The sequence below is a fragment of the Bactrocera oleae genome, chromosome 3, assembly GCF_042242935.1.
Source record: "Bactrocera oleae isolate idBacOlea1 chromosome 3, idBacOlea1, whole genome shotgun sequence".
NCBI classification, from domain to species: Eukaryota; Metazoa; Arthropoda; class Insecta; order Diptera; family Tephritidae; genus Bactrocera; species Bactrocera oleae.
The window spans coordinates 40148104-40159143 of NC_091537.1; the positions used below are offsets into that span (position 1 = coordinate 40148104).

Below are 11040 nucleotides of genomic sequence, written 5' to 3' on the forward strand. Positions count from 1 at the left end.
AACAAGAATTACAATACAATGTAATAAAATACTGATGCTTAATAATTTTACTAATAAACAGGGTTGATACACTGAGTAAACTATGAAATTTCGTTGTAAGAAATATTGTTCAATAAAATCAGTCTGATTTCCATATTCTCCAGCAATAGTTCGCTGTTAATCAATTAATTCGTCTTTTATTGAAAAAACGTTTGCCACGACGCAAAACTTAATTGGCGCAGTCGGTAGGATCCAAGTAAAAAAAATACTAAAGGATCCAGAGAAACAAGTAATTCGCGAAAAAAATAGAATACTATATTTAATACATACTTGTATAATGTAATATACATATAATATAGTATACATTAGTAATTAAATGATAACTGGAGGCAAATCAAAACTACATTAAAACTGAGGCATAGACCAGACACCGAACCACATCAAATATACCGAAGGATAGCTTTATAGATAGAAGAAGACTTCTTCGTGCAAACAATGGAAGTGAACTAGCTATAGATATACAAAATATTAAAAATAAGAGTGATGAATTAATCGTATATTATGAGTATATTATGTAAAAGCTTTATTAACTTAAGCAACACGGACAATTTACCAGTGAATACTATTAACACTGGAACTACGGAGATTTATCATACACTTATTTCAAATAGGTCTCCCTCTCTCTGAAAACTAGTAGCTTAAGAGCACAATAATCTATAATATTATTCTATACACAAATTAAATAAAAATCATGACATTATAGTATAATATTAAAAAGGAATAAAGAGGAATTGGTATAAATAAATGATGCGACCGGTCATTTTGACCGGTTCGTAGTTCTAGTGTTAAAGAAATGACACAAGGAACACTGGTAGATACAATTTATGACGAATACGACTTAGAAAGAAGTCTAGAATTAATGACGAGAAGAAGATATGAGGATAGTTGCATCAGACCAGAATGTAGGGAATATAATAAAATTAAGGACGAGGAAGTGAACAACAAAAACGTTTTAAGATATCAACCGCGACCAAATGACAACAGACCGTTCAATAATACATTCAATAATCATAATCAACAACAGATGCAATATAATCGAAATAACAATTATGAACGTAATGATCATAGAAATAATTTCAATTAAATAAGTCAACCTCAAAAAAAAAACGAATATAATTCAATAGAAATCGTGTTTAAGTAATGAGCTACGCCAAATGTCAGAAAAGCCTAGACAGTATTCGGGACAAAATCGCTTGAATTGGCCTAGACAAGGACTGACTGAGTCTATGGAAATTGACACAATAGAAAGTAGCCGATACGCAACGACAGGACCTTCTGAAATAAATAACATATTTTTTCAGAACTAGCCTTGGATAATTTACCGAAAATTCAGATTACGATAGGAACAAATAAATATGTAGCTTTAATTGATGCAGGCGCTTCACTCTGATTCACTAATTTTAAAAAGCTTTTCATAATAAAATATGAAGTAGATTTTAGTAAATTAAGGTACCTTCAATTAGGGACCGTTTTTTTAATAATACGAATTTAATTTTTGCTATAATAATTCCGCGTACATTTGTAGCCGTTAAGCTAAGAAAACTTGCACCACTACCTAACTTCATTTATAACGAAATTATATATAAAATGGAAGAAGTATTTAATTTAGATAATGAAACTAATAAATTTCAAGATAATAAATATTTAAAACAACTTAAGTTGAGTTCACATTGCGAAAAGTAAAAAAAAAAATTATTTTGAAATCATGGAAATATATATAGATACAATAATTGTAAATTAATTACCACTAGACCAAAATTGTAACACCGATATTATTTCAGTAAATGGCAAATTTTTGATATATTATACAAATTGCACTATTAAAATTAAAGAATATTACTTCTTTAATGTAATAGAAAAATTAGAAGAAAAGCTTATATACAATATGATAACAAACAAATACTAAAGAATTTTACTACAAAATTGTTATTTAAACAAATAATTGAACAAAATAAGAAAAAACGTTAACTTCGGTTGCGCCGAAGCTATAATACCCTTCACAAATACAAAGGCCCCTTAGAAGAACTTGATTCCGAACGTTCAATTTGTATGGCAGCTATATGTTATAGTGATCTGATCTGACCAATTTCTGTGGAGAATAATTTATTGCCTTAAGCAATAACTCGTGCCTAATTTCGTGAACATACCTCGTCAAATAAAAAAATTTTCCATGCAAGCACTTTACTCCGATCGTTCAGTTAATATGGCGGCTATATGCAATAGTCATCCGATCTATACAATTTCTTCGGAGATTAGATTAATGCTTCAAATAATAATACATGCCAAATTTCGTGAACATACCTCGTCAAATGAAAGAGTTTCCCATACAAATACTTGATTCCGATTGTTCAGTTTGTATGGCAGCTATATGCTATAGTGGTCCGATATCGGCCGTTCAGACAATTGAGCAGCTTCTTTGTTAGAAAAGGACAGGTGCAAAATTTCAGATCGATAGCATAAAAACTGAGGGACTAGTTTGTATATATACAGACAGACGGACAGACAGACAGACGGACAACTCGTCTCTTCATCCTGATCATTTATATATATATAACCCTATATCTAACTCGATTAGTTTTAGGCGATACAAACAACCGTTAGGTTAACAAAACTATTATACTCTGTAGCAACAGGTTACGAGAGTATAAAAAGGGTTAATACATTGCAATGTACCTTAAATCAATTAATGCAAAGTATATGTAATTTGAGACCATTTCCTGCCGCTTGAAATTATTTTAAAAAATTTAACAAAACAAAATTATATTCCTCACCAACTTTTTGAATTGATCGAAATTGGGAAATTTTTTAGCATTCTTTGTAAATTTATTTAAAGTTGAGTTAGCTATAAACTTTCGTTGTAAGAAATATTGTTCAATAAAATCAGTCTGATTTCCACATGCTCCACCGATAGTTCGCTGTTAATTAAATAATTCGGCTTTTATTTAAAAAACGGTTTGTCGCGACGCAAAACTCAATTCGCGTACTGCTGTATACGTACAAGGTACAATTCAAAAGTTCCAGGCCTTTTTAAACAACGCGGCTTATAGTGGCGCCATCTGTCTGAAATTGTTATCCCTCAATTGTGTATTCTTCAGTGTTGTCGTATAAAATTTATATAACAGCTGAGATATCGCGCTACATGTTACATTACATTTGTAGTGTCGGTCGGAAAATGAGCATCGAACAATAAGCCAACATTAAGTTTTGTTTTAAACTTGGTAAAACTTTTACCAAAACTCATCAAATGATGAAACAAGTTTATGGCGATGATTATCTATCCCGTAGCCGTATTCACGAGTGGTTTAAACGTTTTCAAGAGGGACGGGAGCACTTGGAAGACGACGAACGTTCGGGTCGGCCATGTTGATGTTGTGAACGAAAAAACACGGAAATTGTGCGTGAATTAATTAAAAAAGTGCCGAAATCAAGGCTTAAATATGTGGAATCGGAATTATTAATATCCGCAGCGTCGATTTATCGTATTTTGACAGAAAATTTGGGCCTCAGAAAGGTTTGTGCTCGATTTGTCCCGCACACTAAAAAGACCTCAGAGTTCGACACTCACGACAGATTTTTTGACCAATAATCGCATTCATATCATCAACCATTCACCCTATTTGCCTGATATGGCACCCTGCGATTTTTATTTGTTCGGAAAACTACATTTGGCCATGAAAGGAAACCGCTATGATGACGTTGATGCCATCCAAAAGGCGATGAACGAAATCCTCAACGCTATACCGACAAATGACCTAAAAAAGTCATTCGATAACCTTCATGAACGTGCAAAACGTTGTATTCAGGCGGAAGGAGACTATTTTGAAGGCGACCAATAAATAATGTATAATATTCGTTTTTTAATAAAAGTCAATTATTTACATAACGAAATTATGCATGTATGTATACACAATCTATTGTACATACACATGCAAATATATCACCCAAAAAACAACAATCGTCTCACACAGAAAAAAATTACAAAAGTGGCAACAAATTTTTTTTCGATTTAAGACATTTTACAATTATAAAATATTTTTCCATGGCTCCCAAAAATCTCCGTTGATTTGTATGCATGCTTTTATATAAACACACATATTTACGATAGTTTGTTGCCTAAGCTGTTAGAGCTCCAAGGGAAGCGGTGACACCCGGCGGTCGTTCGATTAATTTTTTTCGGCACAGCTTGGATTTTTTATCCACAACACAATGTTGTGACGCTTTGTCGTCGCGTAAGTTCTTGGACAGCTTGACTCTTTGGCATAAAAACAAAAAACAGCTTCGGCCATTTTTTCTCTCTGACAACGGAGATGTACATATTATATATTATTTACATATAACGGGTGATCCCAGTAGAGATACTTTTTGAATAGCCTGTTTTTGACAGATCACGCAAGAGTCGTGTCAAGCTGCTATGTTATTTTTGTTTAGTATTGTTCAACATTATTAAGAAAATTCACGTTCTATAAAGAATGGGTTTCGCGTGCTTCGCTCAACTTATGGTCAACATAATTGACCTACTGAGCATACTATTCGCAACACCATCACCTATCTTGAGACTTAACTTTCCAGCATTCATTATTGATAATATTCGACCAAATAGACCACGTCCAAAACACACTGAAGAAAATATAGCGGGCGTAGCTGAGAATGTACACGAAGATCGTGGAGAGGGTACTAGAAGATCCGCCGTTTTCGAGCCAAATTTTGTTCAGCGATGAGGCCCATTTCTGGCTTAATGGGTTTGTAAACCAGAAAAATTTCCGCATTTATGACGAAGAGCAACCTGAAGAGCTGCCATTTCACCCAGAAAAAACAGTTTGTGGTTTATGGGAATCATCGGTCTACTTCTTCAAAAATGATACCGGTGAGATCGTAACCGTCAATAGCGACCGTTATTGCGCCATGATAACCGATTATTTGATGCCTGAAATTCAAGTTTCGGCGACATTTGGTCTCAAAAAGACGGTACCACTTCCCACACATCGCATTAAGCAATAAATTTACTGAGAGAACTTCGGTGAGCAGATATTTTCATGTTTTGGGCCGGTCGATTGGCCACCCCGATCGGGTGATATTAAACCTTTAGACTTTTTCCTATGGGCATATGTAAAGTGTATGCGAACGATCCCGCTTCGATCCAGGCCTTGAAGCAAAAAATCACGCGAGTCATTCGCCAGTTACCAGACGAAATGCTCGAACGAATCATTGAAAATTGGACTCAACAGGTGGATCATCTGAGACGTAGCCGCGGCCAACATTTGAATGAGATAATCTTAAAAAAATAATAATGTTCTTTCAAATGATAATAAACATTCGCTATTAAATTTGAATTTTCAATTTTTTTTTTTAAGGTCGATATGAATCACCCTTTATATGATATGTTGCATGTAGACAGATTTATAAACATTATGCGTACGGCATATATGTATTTTTATGTAAGCTAATAAATATATAAATACATTATTTATAAAACCTATATTAATAAATATTTAGGTTATTATACAAAGTTTACTTTATTATACATTTCAAAAGATTTTATGAAATTCTTTATGAAAAGTGTCAATTTGAACATACATATGTGCTTTGATACCAAATAAATAAAATATCTATGTATAAATTATTGTATATGCAGAGTCGTTTGCGCATTGTAAATAAACGAATCTGTAAGCATACATTTCTTAACATTGGGGTTACTTATTTTTCTTTTTTAACACTGCTCAATTCTGTTATTTTTGAGTCCCCTGATGTTTAATTTTAGTGGAATACACTAATAATTTTCTGTGGTGAAACACGCTCATCGTTGCCGAGTAGTACGATATTAGTTTTACGTTCTCTGCGCCGTGAACCTCCTCTATGATATACGTTCTCTGCCGATAGGTTATCAGTAATTAACGCATTTATTATCCGATAGTAACTATTTCTCCTCTTTCACCACACGTTGGTATGATTATCTTATCCGCTCTCTCATTGCCTTGGGGCATATGCTACATATATTTTACTGCTCTAATCCAACAATTTTGGAAAACTATCTGTAACCCTTTTCGGTTAACAGCGTCCTTTTCATTGTCCATTTGTTTGGTTTACAATCTGCTACTGAAAATAGTTTATACGGTTATTGCTATGGTTACCTATAAGTTACAGAAATCTGGTGCATAGGTTATTTGTTTGGTTAGCCATTGTTTTCAGAAAACTGGTGCATCGTTACTTGCTATGGGTTATTAATTGGTCACCACTGCATCATGTATTGGTTACCTATTTCCTTATAAATAAAAAATTGAAATTCTTATTTTATTTTTATTTATTTAATTTACATGTTTATACATCATAGTTCTACAAGTAGTTCTTCTTTCTATTTTTACAAATTTTAAGTTATTATTTTAGATTTGCTTTTAAATAATGGCTTTAATATACATACATTACAAAATTATTTTCCTTTTAGAATCATTTCTTGGCGGATATTTATATATATATGTACAATATTATCATTATTTTTTGTATTGTTGATAAAAAAGCTTATATATATATGGCTTAGAGATAGTTAATACCAATTGTTCAATTTTTATAGTCTACATAAATTTACTAATTGTTAATATTCGCAAATTATGTACATACATATATTATATAATTATATATGTATAATAATAAGCATAATTACAATAATATTTTTAATTAATTAATTTAGTACTTAAAACTAATAGGAAACTTAAATTTTATAATTTAAAAACTAAAATGATGATATTGAAGTCCAGCTTGAGAACTTTCCATCGAAATTTGCAAATATCTAAAATGAATTAAAAATTATTTTTGTTTTGTATTTGTTAAAGTATCTATATTATATTACAAAAATAAATGCATGCAAGTCATATAAAAAGTTGAGGGCAACAATATGGTGACCAAACAAATGATTAACAATATGAGTCTGAAGAAACAATTCCAATAATTAAAGTATATATACATATTCAACATAGAAAAAATAACAATATTGGCCAGTTATCATTAATTTGTTTATAATTATATGTTATTTTAACGCCTTATATATGACCTTAATTATAAGTAACATCTAGCAGAGTTATATAATTTCTTTACTTGTATTCAGTAAGCTGTCAAATGACGATAGTTCACGTACAAGACGTAGAACCGCAGTACAGCATTCATTTCCTCAACCGATTTACGCACAGCCTTTATGCCCAACACTTGGAATATTTCAATTCGATACGCAGCAACTATGGCGAAATGTGTGTTGTATTGAAATCGGACATCTCATAGTAGACATTTCCGAATTCTTGATCCTCCGAGATGACAGTCCTCTGCGTAAAAAAAACATGATTTCCTTTAGATGCGGCACACCCAATGTTACGTTATTTTATGGCACATTAGCAAAATGTAAAGTGTTGATTGTCATCTAAAAACACTTGAAAATAAACAAAGTAAATAATAAGTAGCTGATTTAAGCATTGCGCACCCATGCTTACCTGTTTATCACGTTCACCCAATTTTGCGCTACCAGCCCACTATTTCGCCAGGGTGTGCTAATGCTTGCTGAAAACGCGTTTCAATATCACCAATCAACGTCTCGGCCGATAGACGGAACTCCTCCGCTACATACTTCGTGCAAAGTGTGGAGCCCATCAAACATTGAAAAAACAATGTGGCGTTCTCATTGGCCTGTTTTGAAAGATGATCGTTGCCCATCATGATCGCACAGCTCTGCAAGAGACATCAACAATCATTACAATGGTTGCGATGGTTTCAGGTGTTCTTGTTTTGTACGTCTTGCTAGCCCTGGCAACTACTCGCGAATCCGTCTCGACAAATGTACGAAATTTCTAACGACTTCTCAATCATCCTTTTCTTTTATGCCACTTGAATTATTAAAAAAAAAATTATTTGGCGACTTTGCTATCGTATGCAGGGCCGCTGAAAGAAAAACCGGGCCCAGGAGTAAAGAGGTGGGGCCCCTACAGAAATTTATCGAATACTTTATACATTTAATTAACTATCTTTCCCCTTGTACTTCAATGTTTTTGAAGAATAAGTCAATTTCCCCGTAGTGTTTTATACATCTGTATTAAATGTGCTTTCTTGTTAATGTTGGGTGGAACAAATTTGTTTTGTACGATCTTCAAAATCAGTAATGTACAAGGTGCGTTCCAAAGTAAACAGTACAAAAGTCACAAAGTAAACTCTAGTGGCCATCTATATGTCGACTACTGCGTTAGAATCTGCTATCCTTTATCGACTTCCAGTACAAATTTCATGACATTTCACATGACATGGAAGTGAAGTTATTGCGTAGTGTCAGTATGTTTTTGTCATCGGTGCGAAAATGAGCTTCGAACAAAGAGCCAACATTAAATTTTGTTATAAAATTGATAAAACTTTTACCGAAATTCATTGATGAAACAAGTTTATGGCGATGACTGCCTATCCCGTAGCAGAGTGCACGAGTGGTTTCAACGTTTTCAAAGTGGTCGTGAGGACATAAATGAGAAATGAGCCGAAACCCAAAAAATTGCGCCTGGAGGAGTCAAAAGTGAAGACAATGCTGATTTGTTTTTATGATTCCAAGGGTATTGTACACAAAGAATTTGTTCCACCCGGCCAAAACGTTAATGCGGTATTCTACCTTGGAGTTTTGAGAAGATGGAAGTTGGCGTTTGTTGCACGAAAATGCGCTGTCTCATCGATCGACGCTTGTGGTCGATTATTTGACCAAAAATCACATTTTAACAATCAACCACTCCCCGTATTCACCTGATCTGGCACCGTGCGACCTCTACCTTTTCGGAAAAATTAACTTGCCGATGAAAGGGAAGTGTTATGCAGACGTGGATGCCATTCACCGGCATACTGGCGGCCATACCGTGCAAAAAGCTGTATTAAAGCAGAAGAAGACTATTTTGAATAAAATTAATTGATTTTGCCGATAAAACCATTTGTTCTGTATTTTTTTTAAAAGTCCTGTTTACTTTGGAACGCACCTTTTATAAATCAGTTCATACTTGTACATAGACAGTCAAAAATATTTTTCCAGATGACAAGACATGCCGTTAAAACCCTCCAATTTTAAATTTTTTGGAACTTAGAAGTGAGCTTTTCGAGCTTTGGCGACATCGATTGCGTCGATAATAGTCTGGATTTCTTAACTAATTCTGCCTCAAGGCGCAGTGTAACTAGTCCAGAAATCCTGCCCTGTGACGAGCATGATCGATGAAAATGTTTGATCCTTGCTAAAGCACTAAACTATCACTATTTCACTATTTGAAATAGAAACGACTAAAGTGCAAAATATACTCAAAGCGATGCAAATATTTGGGATAGGTTTTCATAATTTTTGAGCAATGATGACAAATGATGACATTTAATAAGTTATATGGAGTAAGACGCGTTTAAAAATGTGCCTCGTAAACATGTCTGAGATGAATAGCTTCATAGGAGAACTTATCAGGTACATCAACGGAATACAGTTTTTTCAAATTTTTTGTAGTTGTGTTGAGTTTATCTTCTTTCATAACCTGGAACTGCCATAGAAATGAAAACGATTTCTTTTGAATTCAATTTATTCTTTACTGCAATATTAATACACTTCTTCATTTAGGTCGTTTCCGTGTTTTTTTCTTGCTGTTGGTAATATCGTCTCGACTCTAAATTTTCTGCAACAATTATACATACATTATAAATTGCTTTCCACTGGTCGGGCAGAAATTACAAATCCACAAGAAGGCTTTATATACTTCTAACTTTAGCGTCGATGGTGGCATTGATCTCTTGAAGAACTAAGTTTCTTTCATTGATTGAGGATTTTCAACCATATGGAGGCCATAAAAAGCACGATCCCGTAAGGTTGAGTTTATTAACTTCTTTCAAAGCATTTACCAATCCGGGAAGATTTTTCGCAAATGGCTTGACGGTATCGATTCTGGCAGACCCCCTTGTATTGGACAGTGGAGTGAATTGGGTATTTTGGATTTCAGAATTTCCTAACGTTACACCAAAAAAGAAGTTATTGCTCTAGGATAGCATTCAGCCGAGTCGACTCCAGCCAAATTCAGCGTGAGGGCGAAAGAACTACATACTTATTTTTACGTTGGATGTGATTTTGCGCACCTTCATATTTACCATTGATTTTACTATCATTATCGTAGCCCTTATCGTAGCGGTGATCTTCCAAAGTAATGTTGTATTTTCCAATGTTTTGCAAATTAAAGCTGCAATAGCTTTGTCGGTTTTTTCGTTACAATCTACAAAAGCGCGAAAACATTCCTTTATCGGTAATCACAACGTTTAAATAATTATTCACCTAACAAAGGCAAACTAATTTTTAACTATTCACTTAATTTTTTGGCAACCACGGGGCCGTGGGGAATCGTCTCGACGCTGTCTCTCCAAAATTTAAATTCAAAATTTTTTTATCGTACAAACCATTTATTTTTCTTTTTGTGTCCTTTGAGAATTTTGAATCCTTATTTTTTTATACCGACTTAATAAGAAAAATTTTCCAGTTATGACCATATAGCATATCATTTATTTTTTCCCGCTTTATTTGTAGCTTGAAAATAATTCGGATGTTTATACATACATACGACATACAATTTGCCTATGCCTGTATACCGTATATACATAGGGCACAATAATTAAATAATTAATAATAATAAATTACAAAATTTCGCAATATTAACAGTGTGGTAAATAGGAATTACTAAAATTTTATTTTATTAAATTAAATTTATTCGAACAATCGGTTAAACAAAACAAAAAATAAATTTGGGGGAAAAAGTACGTACATATTGGTACTAGTACTTATACAATTGTGCTTATGATATATTCAACGACCAATTCGGCACATTTCTAGCAATATCGCTTGTTCTTGTTATAACACAAGTAATTGCCAACAAAACATCTAAGCATATTATAAGTATATGAACATATCGTGCACACTTATGTACAAAGGGTATTAACTTTTCTTTACGAACGCGAATATACGGAAGTACATACAACCGA

The 11040-nt window shown here is 33.5% G+C and overlaps 1 long non-coding RNA gene across 1 annotated transcript; it reads right to left on the reverse strand.

The window, feature by feature from the left end:
- Nucleotides 1-6734: 6734 nt before the first annotated feature.
- LOC106618848 (uncharacterized) lies at nt 6735-10743 on the reverse strand. Its single transcript, XR_004976888.2, has 4 exons — nt 9042-10743; nt 7512-7746; nt 7126-7450; nt 6735-6820 (listed from the first exon to the last, which is right to left on the reverse strand). It is a non-coding gene; the product is annotated as an uncharacterized lncRNA (long non-coding RNA).
- Between the last annotated feature and the right edge of the window lie 297 nt (nt 10744-11040).